The 11,976-nt window shown below is 34.4% G+C and overlaps 1 pseudogene; it reads right to left on the bottom strand.

Moving 5' to 3' along the window:
* Positions 1-1,614: 1,614 nt before the first annotated feature.
* On the bottom strand, positions 1,615-2,756 carry LOC123634566 (annotated as a pseudogene).
* Positions 2,757-11,976: the final 9,220 nt, after the last annotated feature.

Here is an 11,976-nt window from a genome sequence, read left to right as displayed (position 1 = left end):
TATTGCTACTCTTACTATTAGACCATCACACCAATAAACACTAAGGTGTGACTGTATTGATAAGTGGAGAAAGCCTCTGTGAAGAAAACAGAAAATCCCTGAAACTCCAATAGACAGAAACTGAACTTTCAACCAAAAAGAAATAAAAAGGACTAATAATTACATTTTTTATATAATTTATTCTTAGCAATCCAAAAATATATGGGAGATGCATGATTTTGCTCATTATACATATTTAAAACCAGTCTACTTAAAACAATGTAAGAATTAAAGAATTTAAAAATATGAACTATTTAGTTTCGAATGTTGTCAGAATGATTTAATGGACTTATCTCAAATCTTGGAGCAATTTGTATTTATTAAAACAATTTAATGCTTATTAAGACACATTGGAAACCAGGGCAATCCAGTTATTGGAACATGTGGACAAGAAGCAGGAAATCTGGGGTCCATTATGAACTTTCATGCTGAATTTCTCTGCCTGCGACCTTGAAGCTCATTGAGACATTTATTCTCTTATATGCAGGAAAAAAAATAACATAATGGAAGGCAATGTTTAGAAATTTGTACCCTTTCTCAGTATGAAATTCTTTTGCATATTTCAAATCTGAATTGTATCTGAGTTGTAGATAAAGGTTTTTCATGGTTCCCCCCCAAAATTATGATATACACTTAATTATAATATACACATAGGTTGTTTTTATGGGAGTTGGACAAACAAATATCATCACGTTGCAAGGAATGCTATTATTTGAGACCTAATTTTGAGATGTTTTTCTTTGAAGTTGCTAAAATAATGTTAATTATAAGGAAATAATAATAATATATCTCTTCAAGTACACTTGAGAAGTCAAAAACATCAAAAGGGAGATACATACAATCCATATATCATTAGGGATTTCCATGACCCTAAGGTTCCAGAATGAGGCTTTATGGCATACCCTGTAGTAATCATATGTGCTTTGCAAGATTTCTGCCAATTCTTGAGGTTCTTTGAAGTCATGATCTCTCTGACACCCACAAAAGAGCTCCTTCTTTCCATGGGTAACTTGCATCCAATAAATGTGACACTATTCCAATTCTAGGCACTTCATAAAGTATATCCCAGCTCCAGAGTTCCCTGGAGAATTATCTGCGTTCTTTGCTGCAATGGGACAGCAGTTTAACAACTCTGCCAGCCCAATCTTACAGCTTTCATTATTCCACAAGTGTTTATACTGAAGGCAGTCTGCAATCATCCTACAAGCATATCTCTGTTTCGGTCTGTTCCTGGGTAACTTACCTAAGAAGGCTGATATCAGAATGGTTCAAGGAATTGGGAATCAAAATGGCATTTTGGAGTAGAACCACCAGATAGTCCTCTGGTAACAAGGACCTCATTACTGATAGTAAGTAACATGATGTAAATATTGTATTTGTTAAAACTTTCACCTGTGATAAACTAGGCTGAGATACTGGTAGAAGCGAACACACAGACAGGTGCAGTATCTTAGGTATGTCAGACATTTAGGAGAAGTAATAATTACAAAATTGGATGGTTTGTTGCTGAATGTAATTTACATATTAGAAAAAATGCAAATCTAGGTTTGAGATGATTAGTCATCAATTAACCAATTATGCAAAAAATCCAGAAGGCCTCCTTCCTAGTAAATAAAGTACTACCATCTCTTTCAAGTTTATGGCAGAACAAAGACCAGAAGCAGATGTGTAGTATCATAATAACTCTAAAAGCTTCTTTCCATTTTGAATCTTCATGTATTCCAAGCTTTATATTTTTAGAGAACTGCTCATAAAATTTTTTGTAGTTCTCTTTATCTTCTGCCAGTTTGGTGAAGAGCTCTAAGCACTTTTTGACCAAATTCTTTCTGATAACTTTCAAAATGTTGCTTTGCTGCAACATCTCATGGCAAATATTTAGAGGGAGATTCTCAGACTCCACCACTCCTCTAATGAAATTCAAATATTCAGGGATTAACTCTTCACAGTTATCCATGAGGAAAACTCTGTATACATACAATTTAGTGTTGTTCTTTTTCTTTCTGTTTTCAAATAGGTCGAAAGAAGCATGTCTTGGGACAAAAAGAAGAGCTCTGAATTTCAACTGTCCTTCCGCTGAAAAGTGCTTCACCACCAAGTGATCTTTCCAGTCATTGGTCAAGCTCTTGTAGAATTCTCCATACTCTTTGTTAGTAGTAATATCATCAGGAGTTCTGGTCCAAATGGGCTTTGCTTTGTTGAGCTCTTCTTGATCAATGTACTTTTCCTTAATTCTCCTTCTCCTCCTCCCCCTCCTCCTCCTCCTCCTCCTCCTCCTCCTTTTCCTCCTCCTCCTCCTCCTCCCCCCCTATCCTTCTCTTCTTTTCTTCATCAAAACCAACATCTTCTTATTTCAGGTTTGTCATCAGACTCCTTTTTTTCTTTTTCTTTCTCCTCCTCCTTGTCTTCCTTTTCTTCAGCTTCATCATCACTGAATTCTTTATCGTGTTTCTTCTCCACAAAGAGAGTGATGGGATAGCCAATAAACTGAGAATGTTCTTCACTATCTCCTTTATTCTTCTTTCCTCCAAGTACTCAGTTCAGTCTTCTTTCAGATGTAGGATAGCCTTTGTTCCATGACCCATAGGCTCCAATCGGATGAGTTTGAAAAGAGCTCTCTCAGAAAGATATCTTTCTAAGGAGAAAGTATTGATGATCAATGACATCAACTGGGCAATTTCTGTCTGAAAGGCAAATATCTTAACCTCTTCTTCCTCCATCGGTTGGTTTTGGGTTTGGGTTTCCTCAGGCATCTGGGCTAATGGACCACATGGGCTCCGCAGGACAGTGGCACCAGTACACTGAAGCCCGAATCATCTTCTTGACTGTATCAAATCACATCCATAGGTAAAAGTTTGTCTTTCCTGCCTACTTGGCACCAGGTAGATTATGGAGTGTTTGATTTACCAACACAGTATGCATAACATTATAGCAGACTAAAAATTCACTTTATAGCAGCAAAGGAAATTTGGCAATGAACACATGACAATGAAATCCACCAGTTCTACACATATTACATCACTTAAATTTGCTGGCCTGAGAGAGTGATGGAATAGTCTTTTGAAGGTAACAGATAAGGTACCAACTTGGAATTGACCTCTGCTGAGCCATGTGAGTGTACGTACACAGATTTAGTAATGTGTGTATGTATACACATATACATATATATGTATATAAATCTTAATACTGTATGTTTATTTATTCTATATTGAATATACACAAAAGTAAATGTAGAGAAAGGGATTAAACAGACTAAGCAATAAAATTAAGTTTTATTATTTCTTAATCGTAAATTTCTTTGCTATTGTTTAATATTTGGTCTCTAAAATATAAAAAATTAACAGTATTGTCAGTGAGAGACATGTCATTGAAGTTGATTCATTATTTTTGAAAATCTTGACTTTACATATTGATATATAAAACATCAAAGATATGGTTTTACATTTACTATATCTTGATACTTTGTTCCAATGGCTTTAAGGGGAAAGAGTCTACTGTCCGTAACAAATCATGATATTAACTCAGTCCTATCCATAACCTAAGTGTTTTTCTAAAAATTGGTAACGTTCTTGCAAATTTCAGAAGTGTAAAGCTGTGTGTTTTAAAAAATGACTTCAAACCCAGTGAAAATTTTTATTTGGAAGGTTTTAGATAGCATCCCATTTTATTGTTGAATGCAGATATGAGAATTTTGTAGGTAACACGTGGTTTTGGGGCATTGAGATTGCATAATGACAGAAATATTTCCAAATGTCCATTTTTAAAATGCTATCTCCATATTATAATTTTCCATTGAAAATTCATTGCTTTTTTACTCATTGTTAAAATGTCCTCTTGACCTTGAAGAAATATTTCAATATGCAGAATTAATTAAAATATTTATTAGATTAAACAATATCAACAGCCACTTATCAAAAAAAGTTCAGTAAATTTAGAAGATTTTTTGAGGTGGTGATAACAGAAAGATGTATCATTTTAATTGTGTTCACTGCTCTCTTGAAAATTTTGCCACAAGGTATTTTTATGGTTACTTCCCTTCTCATTATGTAGTATAATAAATCAGCTACAATTATATACGTTCAAATAAAACTGTATTTATAAAAACAGGTGGGCTTTGGTTTTCTTATCCCTCCATGTTTGGATGACTTAAGAGGTTTGCTTCGTATACGTTGCAAGCAAAGGAGAGGAAGAGATGGTATATTCTGTAGCTCACTGTATTTAAAAGTATTTTTTAAAATAAAATTATCCAAATTGATGACATCCTTGTGACTTTTAGCTACTACTATTTTACTGCAATATTTGCGAATAGTTTGGGGAGTATTTCATGTAGTAATATCTCTCAACATAACTGATTTTTTTTCTTTGTTACCCTCATAGTAGGCTCACTGAAATGGTTAAATTGTTTTTTCCAAGAAAAATTATTTTATTAAAGTTTCTTTTAAATTTTTCCAGTACATCTTTCTTTTACTGACCACACAAGTAAAAATTATCTTTGCTGTTTTATTACCAAGGCAGTTCATCTACCAAAATCATAACCTGAGACATGTTAGAAACATCTGTTCTTTCCTTCAACAGAAAACCTCTATGTTTTTTGTGCTATGTAATTTGCCTTAATTTTTTTTTCCTCCAAATCTCTGGCAGTATTTTCTATTTCTTCTAACATACTTGCTGCTAAGTAAATACATTTTAGTCCTTGTTCCATATTGTTTTCCTAGAAAAATTTGGTCAATTTTTAGTACAGTGAGAAAAAAAAAGTTTATCCAATGGTATGAGTTTTTTTCAACAAAGGTAAAATTCATATAACATAAAATCAACTATTTTAAAGTGAAAAATTTAGTGGTATTTTGCACAATCACAATGTTGTACAACCACCACATCTGTCTAGCTCCAAAATAGTTCCGTCACCCCCAAAGAACATCCCATACTAATTAAGCAGTAACTCATCATTTCTCTCCCCAGCCCTGGGCAACCAAAAATTTGCCTTCTGTCTCCATCAATTTAACTATTCTAGATATTTAATGTAGATTAATCATGTAATAGAGAAACCTTTTGTGTCTGGCTTCTTTCTCTTGGCATAAGGTTTTTAATGGTCATCCACACCGTAACATATTGGGACTTCATTCCTTTTTTATGTCTGAATAATATTCCATTTTATGTATGTATTACAATTTATCCATTCATCTGTTGATAGACATAGATTATTTTTCCCTTTTGGCTATTGTGAATATTGCTGCTGTGACAAAAAAAATTTGTTTTTGACTACCTCTTTTCATTTCTTTTGGGTATATACTTATGGGTGGAATTTACTTTTGAAGAACTAGCAAACTATTTTCCACAGAAGCTAAAACATTTTACATTTCTACCAGTCAAGTATGAGGGCTCCAGTTTCTTCACATTGTTGCCAACACTTAGTATTTTTTAAAAATTGTAGCTATTCTAATGGTTGTGAAGGAATACCACATTTTATAGTTTTGATTTGCATTTATTTGATGACTGATGATGCTGGGCATAATTGTATGTGATTTTTGGCCATTTGTATATATTTTGGGGAGAAATGTCTACTTGAGTCATTTGTCCATTTTTAAATTGGGTTGTTTTTCTTTGTTGTTGAGTGTAAGAGTTCTTTATGTATTCTATACCAGATACTTATCAGATATATGATTTGCAGATATTTTCTCTCATTCTGTAGGTTGTCTTTTTACTTTCTTTTTACTGTGTCTTTTGATGCACAAAAGTTTTAATTTTGACTAAGTGGGATTTTCTTTATTTTTTTCTTTTTCTGCTCATGCTTGTGCTGTCATATCTAAGATTGCACTGGAAAATCCAAGATCATGCAGAATACTCCAATGTGTTCTTCTAAGCACTTTATCATTTTAGTTGGTAAATTTAGTTGATCTATTTTAAGTTAATGCTGGCATATGATATGAGGTGAGGGTCCAATATCATTATTTTGCACATAGATATCCAATAGTTCCAGCACCAGTTTTTAAAGAGACCATTCTTTCCCCATTGAAGGGTCTTGTCATTCTTGTAAAAATTAATTGCCCATAGATATATGGGTCAATTTCTAGACTGTCCATTTTATTTTATTGGTCAACATGTCTAGGCTTTGCCAGTACCACACTGTTTTGATTACTGTGGCTGTGTAGTAAATTTTGAAACTAGGAAGTTTGAGTCCTCCAACATTGATTGCTGTTTCAGTATTGTTTTGGCTATTGAGGACCCTTCGCAATTCTGTATGGATTTGAGGACCGACTTCTCCATTTCTGCAAAAGAGACCATTGGAATTTTGGTAGGGATTGCACTGAGTCTGTAGATCACTGCAAGTAAGATTGCCATCTTAACAATACTAAATCTTTCAGTCTATGGACATGTCATTTCTATTTATTTAAGTTTTCTTCAATTTCTTTCACCAATGCTTCGTAGTGTTCAGTATATATGTCTATCACCTTGGTTAAATTTATTCCTAGGTATTTTATTCCTTTGGATACCATTATAAATGAATTAATTTCCTTTTTGAATTGTTTGTTGCTAGTATATAGAATCACAATTTATTTTTTCTGTTGCTCTTAGACTCTGCAAACTTGCTGAATTCATTTGTTAGTTCTAGTTGTTTCTTTGTGGACTTTTTAAGCATTTTCCATATGTAGAATCATATCATCTGTGAATATAGTTTTATTTTTTTCTTTCCAGTTTGGATAACTTTTTTTTTTTTGCAAACTAATAACTCAATAATACTGGATATTATATTTACCTATGTAGTTACCATTGTCAGACCTATTTATTTCTTCGCATGGCTTTGAGTTACTGTCCAGTGTTTCCTTATTTCAGTTTGAAGGATTTCCTTTAGCATTTCTTATAGGCAGGTACACTAGCAACAAGTTCCCTCAACTTTTGTTCATTTAGGAATGTCTTAATTGCTCCTTCCTTTCTAGGGGCGGATCTTTTTTGCATGTATCTTGAATTTTGTTGAACTTCTTGGATGTATAGATTCATGCATTTTTTCCAAATGTGGGAAGTTTTCAGCCAGAATTTCTTAAAATATCCTTCCTGCTCCTTTCTCTCTCATTTTCTGAGATTTCCTTTATGCATATATCGGTACGCTTGATGGCATCCTAAAGGTGTCTTAGGTTCTATTCGTCTTTCTTCATTTTTTTTTTCTGTTCCTCATACTATATAAATTCACTTAGCCTATTTTCAGGTTCACTGATGCTTTCTTCTGCATACTCAAATCTCCTGTTGGAACCTTCTAGTGAGTATTTCATTTAAACTATTATACTTTTCACCTTAAGAATTTCTGTTTTTTATAATTTCTGTATCTTTACTAATATTACACATTTGTTCTTTCATCGTTCTCCTGGTTTCTTTGAGCTCTTTTTCTATGATTTCCTTCAGCTTGTTGAGTACTTTTTAACACAGTGAAAGTTTTGTCTCATAAGTCTAATGTTTGTGCTTTGTCAGTTACAGTTTCTATTAATTTCTTCTTCAAATGGGTCATATTTTCTTACTTCTTTAAAGCTTTATAATTTTTGCTGAAAACCAAAAATTTAGCACTTTATGATGTGATTACTCTGCAAATTAGATTTTTATCTTTCTCAGGGTTTGTTTGTTCTTTAACACAGGTTTTAGCTATTTGTTTAGTGCCTTTCCTAAACTCTTTTTGGAAGTCTATAACCTCTTTATGTGTGGTCTCTAAAGTCTCCGTTTCTTCAGCTTGTGTTTAGCTAGTGCTTTGATAGAGATTTCCTGATAAACCAAGATAAGATAGGGAGAGGAAGAGGGAGAGAGAATTGAGAATACACCTGTCCTAGTCTTTGCAGATTGCTTCTGTACTGGAGAACTCCTTATTGCTTAGCCAGGCCACTTACATCTCTGGTTTAGCCTTCCCTTCCTGCAGGCACTGGGATGAGGTACCAGCCAGATGTGTAAAAGGTTAAGGTCTTCTCAGGTCTTTTTTCTCATGTCTTACTCTAATCATATGCTGTGTCTTTCTAAATTTTCCCATATGTAGGGTTGCTTTCAAATGCTCTAATTTCTCAAAGAAACTCTTTCCTCAGCTTTTCCTCCTAGCCTTTGGGCACTCTATTGTATTCTCCAACCTTAATCTTTTGTTCTAGGCAACTTCAGTTTTTTCCTCTGCCTTATAATGTGGTTGAGAAAAGCCTGCTGCTTTTCTGTCCAGTGTGCGTTCTGAGTTGGACAAAATAAAGAGTAACATTTTTCTTCAATTCTTCAAGTATCTCCCACATTCTTCAAGTATTTCAAGGAATTGAAATAAAGTCAATTGAAATGACTTGAAAATAAAGTCAATTCTGCTCCCTCTGCCAGGTACATTGGGAATGCACGCTGTGGTCTTTAAGATCATTGCTAACCCAACAAAGGGGTAAGGAAAAAGAAAATAAAAATGTCACAAAGCTAATCTTATCATTTTCATATTATCTTTTTTCTTGATTCAGTATTCTCTTGTTTCTGTGAACCTTTGTTTTTCAGTCTTAGTCAAGTTGATTCTGACAGTTTTGCTTGATTTTTTGATCGTTCTGTAGAGACACAGGCCTTTGGATTTGTTTGCTCTGCCATGTTTGCTAACCTCCTCTAATCTTTCTATGAGTTTTTGCCTTGAACTATTAAATTTCAAGTATCAAAAGTGGTTTTAAACAAGAGGTTTGTTGAACTTTTGGTAATTATATAATTGTCATTAGAAGTTAAACATCTCTGACAAAACTGGATTTTTTCTTCTATTATAGATGTTTAATTTACTATGCCTGGAAAATTGAAATAACTTAAGCTTTTCATCAGCAAAGATCACCATTCAAAAGCAGTAAACATAGGTTTCAATGAACTTGACTGATGCATGTACTATAAGATATCTTACAAGAGAACCAAAAGATGACCAGTTTACTTTGCTATATATGTGCAATAAATGACATTGTTCTTTCAAAATTCTCTTAATTCCTTATCAACAAAAGCAAAGCATATCATTGCAGTTTTACTTGAAATTACATACATATTTTTTTAAATAAAAAATATTCTTTTTCTTAAATTTTGCTTTGTTGTTAATTCTTTTGTTAATAGTAGAATAGATCTAGAATATAAATCTATTGCTACATCTATATCATACAGCTATACATCATTCCTCAAATACTACTTTGGAGAGTAGAATATCTGTTTGTACTACATTTGCCAATGTAGTAAAATTTTCTTTGTATTCTATTGTCATTATAGTGTAGTTATATATGGAGCAGTAATAATTTAATGACTCTAATACTTGTTTTATAAAAATCGGTTTCTCTACGTGTGCTCTTTAATTCATTTTTTGTATCATTCCACCAATAATGGTTCTTTTTAAGTCTTTTTTAAAGAAATATTTTGGGTGATATGGAGAAAGGAGAATAATATCAAATCTTTCTGGAAGAGTTTTTAGAGCAGTTGAGTGTATCAAAAGTTTAAAAGGTAATCAAAAGTACTAAAAAATTGGCTTTGCCTAAAGTAGAAAAATGCTATAGTGTTAAGGGAAATAAAATTGAAAATGGTTAATAGAGAGTCACAACAAATTTTAAATATTAGGATTTGATATTTTTAAGTCTTATATTTGGGTGTATTTGGACATTGTCAGTGATGTGTCTCACTCTTTTGAATGATGTAGATTTTGATAAGATGCAATTATAAAGCCAATTTATTCTTTCTGTAACTAAAAAATATATTCTCAGTTCACAGCTGTTATCTCTGGAAACTACACACAGCTTTAATTTCTTGTTTTTCAGTTATCAAAAACTCAGCATTGTGGATTATTAAAACTTCAAACTCTCATTCAGTTTAATGCTAATCACTTATTGAGCTCAGGCCTAAGTCAGGCTGGGAAACTTTTAGTGGACGAAGGGCATCTGGTTTGCTTCAATCTCTCATTCTACCTCCTGCCCCACTCAGTAGCTGCTGCACTGCATAGGCTTTCTCTGATTTTAAAGATGGAAGTACAGGTGAAAAGAGACTGAAAATGTTCACATAATCCAAAAATTTGTAATCTGGCACTCATTTTCTGTAAGTATGGTTGATTTTAATTAGTACTTTAAAGTGGGGTGCTGGGTAACACAAACCTAAAGTATTAATATCTGGCATCTTTCAGCTGACTTTAGGACCAGTCAGCTGAAAGATGGAAGGATAGTAAGGAAACTATCTACTAAACATAAAACACCAGTGAGCAAATTGCTATGGGAAGCTGGAGAAAGGATGATCCAGGTTGTGTAATGGTGGAAAATTAGGGAGACCATCATCTTCTGTAATTAGGAAGAGATAACGATTTGTTGGTGAGAACGTGTAGGAAAAACCAAAGTGTCTTTTCTTAACACAGTACATTTGATACCAGATGTGTGGGACTGCCCCCGCCCCCCCCCCCCCCACCCCCGCCACACCAAGCAAGCGATCAGTTCTCCAATGGATACCAACTGGGTGTTCTTACAATTTAATACAGTTCCAATCCTACCTATCTGGAGAGAGAGACTCAGAATGCTGTCAGCTGCAAACATGGGCCTTTTCTTGTGGGAAAAGAAGTGTATCTCACAAGGCATAAACATAACCCAGAAGGCTGAGTCAAGAGCTTTAGAGAATAACAAATTACCAGTTACATCTTAGATAGCATAATTGGGCCGTAAGCAAAGAATATTTCCAGTTCCCAGGGAGAAATGGCAAAGTGTGTCTGGCTGAATTTCATAACCCTTATGGACTAGTGATTTCTGTGCCTTCTGTTTCCCCCCTTTACGAATGAGAATGTCTACTATAAGAGACAAATAACTTGTCTTTTTAGTTCACAGGTTTCCTGATCAAGACAGGATCCACCTCTATACCTCATCTTCATCTGGATCTTATTCAGATCATGCAATTCTTTACTTGCATGTCTGAAGACATAATTGGATGAGGTTTGGGGGGATTATGAGGAGGTCAGTATACTTTGTATGAGTGCCAGAAGGGGGGTTGTGTTAAATTATGTCCAAAGATGGCTGCTGTTAATTCCTATCATGCCTGTACTTGCATATTACTCTGTTCCTCCCATTGAATCTGGGATTGCTTTATTATTGATTTTGACCTACAAAACACAGCAGAGGTGAGATTGTGCCAATTCTGAGCTTAGTCTAAGAGGCCTATAGCTTCCAATTCTACTCTCTCGGAGCCCTGTGCTAACATTTAGGAATCCTGACTAGCCTGCTAGAGAGAAGGGTCCAGTCGGTGTCCAGCATTTCCAGCCACCCTGGCTGAGGCACTAGACATGCGAATAAATCCATCTTTTATGTTTCAGCACTAGCCAAGCTCCCAGTTCATTGCAATTGGATGAGTGACTCTGAGTAACACCACTATAAGCAGTAGGACTGCTCAGCTGAGCCTAACAAAACCACGGAATCATAAGAAATTTTTTTAAAAAATGTTGTACGTCCCTAAAATATGGGTTGGTTTGTCATGTTTCTTAGCTAATTGACACAGAATGATAGTGAGGGTTATTTTACACTCAGGTGCTGGGAGTTTCTCACCTGTAATTCCTTTGACACGGGTAATCCGTACCCAGCTGGCTGCTTATGGAACCCTCTACTCAGCTTTTATATTTTATGGTATTATATAATCCCACTCTTAGTCAAAGTTACCTCCTTCCAATAGGAAGTCTCAAGTTCTGTGATGGCCAAACTATTCAGCAACTAAATGTTTCTCCTTGAAGCAGAAGAATGAGTATACTTAAGAAAATGCATCACAGAGCAGTGCTTTAAAACACTTTCTTAGACAACTCTCCCTTTCTTCAATACTTTTCATTTAAAAAGATGGCTAACAATGTTCAGTGTTTTCATTTTTTCTGTTTCAATGTTACCTCTCCTCATCTCTTTTTTCTACCAATGCCCTAGCATTTTCCCTTGAGAGGTGTAATTTTCTCCCAAGGAAATTGCTTTTCTTGAAGAAAACACT

This window comes from Lemur catta, chromosome 3 (assembly GCF_020740605.2).
Source record: "Lemur catta isolate mLemCat1 chromosome 3, mLemCat1.pri, whole genome shotgun sequence".
NCBI classification, from domain to species: domain Eukaryota; kingdom Metazoa; phylum Chordata; class Mammalia; order Primates; family Lemuridae; genus Lemur; species Lemur catta.
The sequence above is the reverse complement of the archived record's forward strand: the minus strand, read 5'-3'. Positions and strand labels throughout refer to the sequence as shown.